This window comes from Triticum aestivum, chromosome 2B (genome assembly GCF_018294505.1).
Source record: "Triticum aestivum cultivar Chinese Spring chromosome 2B, IWGSC CS RefSeq v2.1, whole genome shotgun sequence".
NCBI lineage: Eukaryota > Viridiplantae > Streptophyta > Magnoliopsida > Poales > Poaceae > Triticum > Triticum aestivum.
In genome coordinates this window covers 391555603-391561602 of record NC_057798.1, presented here as the reverse complement: position 1 = coordinate 391561602, position 6000 = coordinate 391555603, and positions in this window count along the sequence as shown.

Here is a 6000-nt window from a genome sequence, read left to right as displayed (position 1 = left end):
AATCCAAAGCGCCAAATTTGCTCCTTGCAAAGATTACGGGCGCATTTCTCAGTCGTAGCTAGTGGCCCTGGCTTTGCTCAGCATGGCTCAATGGAGGATGGTTGAGAAAATGCACGTTGTAATGCAACATCGGCATATTATTTGGTTGCCCGCATCTACTTCTCTTGCATTAGGTCATAACTTAGCGCATAATGTTTGGTTGCCCGCATTGTCTGAACTCACAGATAAGCACGGTGTTTGGTTGCACACATGGTGCGAGGTGTGCTAATCATGTACCCTATGTGGTGAGATTACTTTACACATGATCACATCTAGCACACGAACGCCACATCACTACAATGGTGACGAATTGCACAATGATGATGAAGTTCTTCACTGCAAGGCGTGGCGCCGACTTGGCAACTGCAACGCTGCCAACTTCAACCACGCTAGCTCTGTGCTTTCGCACGTAGTTGGCGTAAGCTTCTTCCACTGCCTGCCTTGTCTTAAACTGATGCGGAGCATCCTACGGTCATCACCATGTCAAGAGTCTCTTTGGCAAGTGACACATGCGACCTCTACTTCTGATACATAAAGGTGAATCTTCTCCTTTACACGTGCTCACTTGACCCCTTCGAGGATGGTACACTACTTGACACTTCTCCCGTGTGCATGCATAGGTATTGTCGGAGCTTCACGGATGTCGAGGAGGAGTGCAAGCGCCAAGGAACAACTACACCATCCGCGAGGGAGGCATGGAAGCGAAGACGGAAGAAGAAGGAGCTGCGGAGTCTACAGCGACCGGACGACCGGAAGCCACCGGACGTTCGACACCCCTACAACGCCCGGATGACCGGACTACACCGGACGTCCGACACCTGGAGCTCCAGCCAGCCCAAGAGACCTGCCGACGAAAGCTACAGCGGCCGGACGACCGACAAACGCCGGACGTCCGACAAGTCCCAATGCACGGACGACCGACACCGACCGGACGACCGGTGCTACGGCGACAGAGAAGAATTTACGGAAGCTCGAAGTCTTCCGGACGTCCGGACCGTCCCGAGCTTCCGGACGTCTGACCCCCACCGGACGTCCGACGCCTGTGTGCGCAGCCGCTGGCCTTTGGCCTTGTATCCCTCTCCCACTTACCCCTTCGTGGCTTAGACTATAAATAGACCACCTCCACCTCCTTTCTAGGGTTAGCAAATATGATAGCTCATTCTTAGATGGGCTTTGCTCCTACCTCTACTCTTGATAAAGAGAGAGACTACCACTCCCATGGAGTTCAAGACCTGCATGTGAGAAGATCCCGCGGGATTCAAGACCCCCTTCGTGGGAAGATCCTTCTAGGATTCAAGCCATCATCTCCTTCATAGGATTTGGGATAAACTCTACCTTGTATCTTTATCTTTGTTGTTCATGTACCTTGTGATCTTGTGTGTTTGATTGTGTAGTGGATGTGTGATTTGTACTTGTTCTTGAGTGTTTCCCCTTGTGATTTCTCTCCGTTCTTCCCCGTGTTCATCATGTTCCTCGAGGGATCCCACTCCAAACGTTAAAGATCGGCCTATACCGGGTTAGCCCCATATCATATGGTATCATGAGCCACGTTGATCACGTATTAGGAGTTCCTCCCACTGTTTTCTAGCCTTGTTTTGTTGTGTTCTTCCCCAAAATCCGAAAATCCCCACCAAAAATAGCCCCAAATATTTTTGTGATTTGTTGGTTTGATGATGTTTTGTTGATTTTGATCCATGGATTTGCTTGGTTTCGAGTGGATCTAGCATTTCCCCAAGTTTCCCCATCTTCCATCCACAAAATCTCGTCAATTTTGACCCCGAAATCTCCATTTTCCGCCCAAAATAGCGTCCCAGAACTCAATTTTCGCGTTGACCCCCACCCACCGGACGATCGGCGTTTTACGGACGTCCGGACCCGCACGAAGCACCAGACGTCCGACCTTTTCCGGACGACCGGAACCCCTAACCCGAGCCAAATTTACGGATTTCCGACTTTTCCAGACGTCCGACGCCCCGGATATTCGACCTTTCCGAACGTCCGTAACCTGTAGTTTCAGACTTCGGCTGATTTTTGTTTTGTCCATAACTAATTCATCTGAACTCCGATTTTGATGTTCTTTAGCTCGTTTTGAAGCTCTTGTCACCCCCCTTCCCACAAAAATACCACCAACACAATTTGACTCCATCAAATTTTCGAAAATTTGGCAAGTTTGCTTAGGCCTTCCACCATATCATCCGCATAGCCACCACCGACTTCCGCAACCTAACCCATTTTGTTCCATATATCATTAGTGGTTGCTTGAGTAGTGATTCAAGTCTTCTAAGGTGTTTCGGCTACTTAGGGACAATTGCTACTTCATCAACCACCACCACCACTTCCGCATTGCCAAGTGCAAACCTCCACCGCTTTCCGCTACCACCATTTGACATTTGTCATTTGAGATTTTGAGTTCACGGTTTTTTTTCCGTTTCCTAAGGTGTTTCGGCTACTTAGGGACGAGTCTCCATCATCTTGGTATCTACATCAAGAACACCGCCACTCATCATCGCAAAGGACGGTAACCTCGACGACACCATTGTATATTCCCCTTGCAATTGCATTGATAACCATTATCCCATTTTGCGTTACTTGCCTATCGAGACTAGCCATTTGAGTGTTGCCGGCAACGTGACTTGTGCACATTAGTGATCATACTTCCCATAGCATACATACCATATCATCTTGGTATCATATCATCCATTGTGTCTCAAGTTTGTTCCCGCATATACACAATTGCTATCTTGGTTTGTGCAAAGTGGCCAAAAAAAAGAAGAGAGAATAAAGCTTTTAAGCAAAGAAAAAGAGAGAGCAAAGAGCTTGTAAGCAATAGCCATAGCATCACAATATATCATATGTTATCATACTTGATCATTTTGGATCATTGTGTGCGAAACACCGGGAACCATACATATATAGCATACTTGGGATAGAAAGTTTATCCATTTTGCATCTTATAGGTTGTGCACAAGTGTCGTATCCGCCTATTGAGCAATCGTGCTAGCGTCTCTCTTGAGTTGTGCAACACGAGCGTTTTCCGTGGATTCCACATTTTGTGCTCATTCCTTGGTTGCACGACCCCATTTATCTATCCGTGTGTGTGTTTTCGTGTGCCACATATTGCTATTGATCTACTTGTTTCGCTTGCAAATTTGTGAATCTCTTTCAACATTATTGACTCTTGCTAACATTTTACATCAAATTTTTGTGCCACTATCCTCACCGAGCTCTACCATAAGCTTTACTTGATAGGTGTGAGTGAACAAGTCCGGTACCAATTCCACTATTCTTTCATTTCACATTGAGTGAAACGGGATACATCCTCAACTTTGGGAAAAGGTAACTTGGTATTGTTTATCTCATTTCCTACTCACCTCTACTCGAGTCTTGTGATGGTTAGGCAAGGCATTTCACCTTCGGTCTACAACAACAACACGAGTTCGATGCCACGAACAACAACTCCGATGCCAAGATGCAAGCTCAAATGGAGGAGATCAAAGCCCTCATCAAGTCCTACAAGCAATCTTCCTCATCTTCGAGAAGACGCTCAAGAGCACATGATTCCGAGCTACCATCTCCGGCAAGATCACATCGACATCGACACCATCACCAACAAGAATGTGAAGGTCAAGAGCTCAACACCAACAACCGCTCAACGACCTCACCATCTCTCTTGGCATCTTAGCCAAGCGACTTCAAGGCATCTTTGCCTTCGGATATTCGGCATCTTCGCCAACAAGCACCTCAAGACTACGCTCAAGAGAAGCTCCCCAAGCTCAAGTCCGCGACTTCCACGAGCTGCTACAACCTCGACATCGACCATGCGATTCCTTTCTATGGAACTCAAGAACCCGAGGAGTACCTCGAGTGGGAGCGTTTGATGGACGACTACCTCAAGCTACATCAAGTTCGTCCCGAAGATCAAGTGAAGTGCGCCACAAGAAACTTCCACGACTATGCCTCGACATGGTGGCTTCACACACCTTCGGAGAGCTACAATATGAGTTGGCCCAAGACGAAGAGAGCTTTGCGACGAGAGTTTGTGCCTCCAACCTACACGAAACAACTTCAACGCCAATTGGAGAACACCATTCAAGGATCCAAGTCCATCGATGCATACTTCAAGGAGATGAAGAATGCCTTGTGACGAGCCGGCATGGACGACCCCATTTGGATGAAGTTCCACTTCATGATGGGATTGAACAACGACATCTCCAAGACAATCTTCCTCGAGAACTATGAGTCCCTCGACGACAACTACATTGGTGCTCTCAAGGTGGAACAAGAACTCATGAAGGCCAAGGCTTCTCCACCCCAAGCAAACTTCGCGGCGACCAAGCTCCATGAGAACGAGCATGAGGATAGTACCACCAAGATGTCCAAGCCCGACGAGCTCCAAGACGATGCTCCCAAGTTCGACTTCACTGCCATCCCTCTTTGTGGCATTGATGGTGCCGAGTCTACCTTGAGTCTTTTTCAAGACGGTGCAGCGACGAGTACGACTACGGAGACCTTCAAGGACCAAGCTTTGGAGGCGAGCGACAAGGTGGCGAGCAAGGATGATGCTTCCATCTTTGGAGGCGAGAGTGATGATGTGCCATCTTCGGCCTTCATCCACGGCGACGATGACGAGATGATCGAGCATGGGATTTTCCCTTCGGTCATGGAGGAGAGTGATGATGTGCCATCTTCAGCCTTCATCCATGGCAACAATGATGAGATGGTTGAGCATGGGATTCTCCCTTCGACCATGGCGACGTATGATGACTTGAGTGACTTTTGCCACCATAGTGAGAGTGAGAGTGACTTCACCACTAGCCCCATATATGATGTGTTGCCACAAATCCCATGTGAGGAGAGCCACAACCCCCACAACTTGAGTGAGATGAGTGACTCCACCATACGTGAGTTTGAGTGCACCTATTTTGAAGGAGTGAGTGAACCACCACATAGAGAGAGTGAGATAGTTGGTACGTCTCGTGAGGCCATTTGCATTTCTAACAACTTGACCTCTACCTCTATTGTGTCTTCTCATTTGGTGCTAGGTTCCATTTATGATGACGCGCCGATCCTCGACGACTTCGTCCTCCCTTTGGACAAGACGATGGCCATGGTGGAATATGATGCACCCCCCACATGGTTCCATCAAGATGAAGATATTGACCACCATTTGGTCTTTCCCACCTCACCTACACCACTTGAGTGGAATGACAAAGGTAACATAGGTGAAGGTGATGGTCTAGTCCCACTAGTGGACATTCTTAACATTGATTGCTTGCATGATGTTGATCCACCTAGTACCTTGCTTCATGCTAGTACGATTTCCCCATGCGATGATTTGCCCATTTATGATGAGTTTGATGATTATCATGTGGAGTCTATTAGTAGTGATGCCATGTTACATAGGATTTCTTGTGACAATTCCTTAGGTCACATCATGTTTGCTAATCCGCTTGACTTGTCATATGCTATGCATGAGATCAATCATATGTCATATTTGCAATCTCTTCATAGTGACTATGCATATGCCATTAAAATAAACCCAATTTGCACTTATGGCATAGATGCCAAACCCATGGTTATTGGCATTTGTTTTTCTTGTGATGATATTGATATGCTCCCTTTGCATAATTTATCTCATATGCCATGCCATGCCCACCTAGCTTCGGATATGCATTGTTTTGGATGTTGTCCATTTTCTCCATGTGATGTTTCCGATATTGCTCATGAGGAGACCCTCATAGTTTCCTCATGCATTGTAGGAGATTTTGATCCATCCCATTCATTGCATGATCCAAATACTTGTGTGAACCATATGCTCCCCATGAATGAAAATCCTATTGATGTGCCATATAATTGTATGCTCAATTTGCATCCCCATCGTGTCATACATAATAACTATTCTTTCATGATGGATGACATGTTCTTATACCATGCATCAAATTTCTTTGAGCATTTCTTATC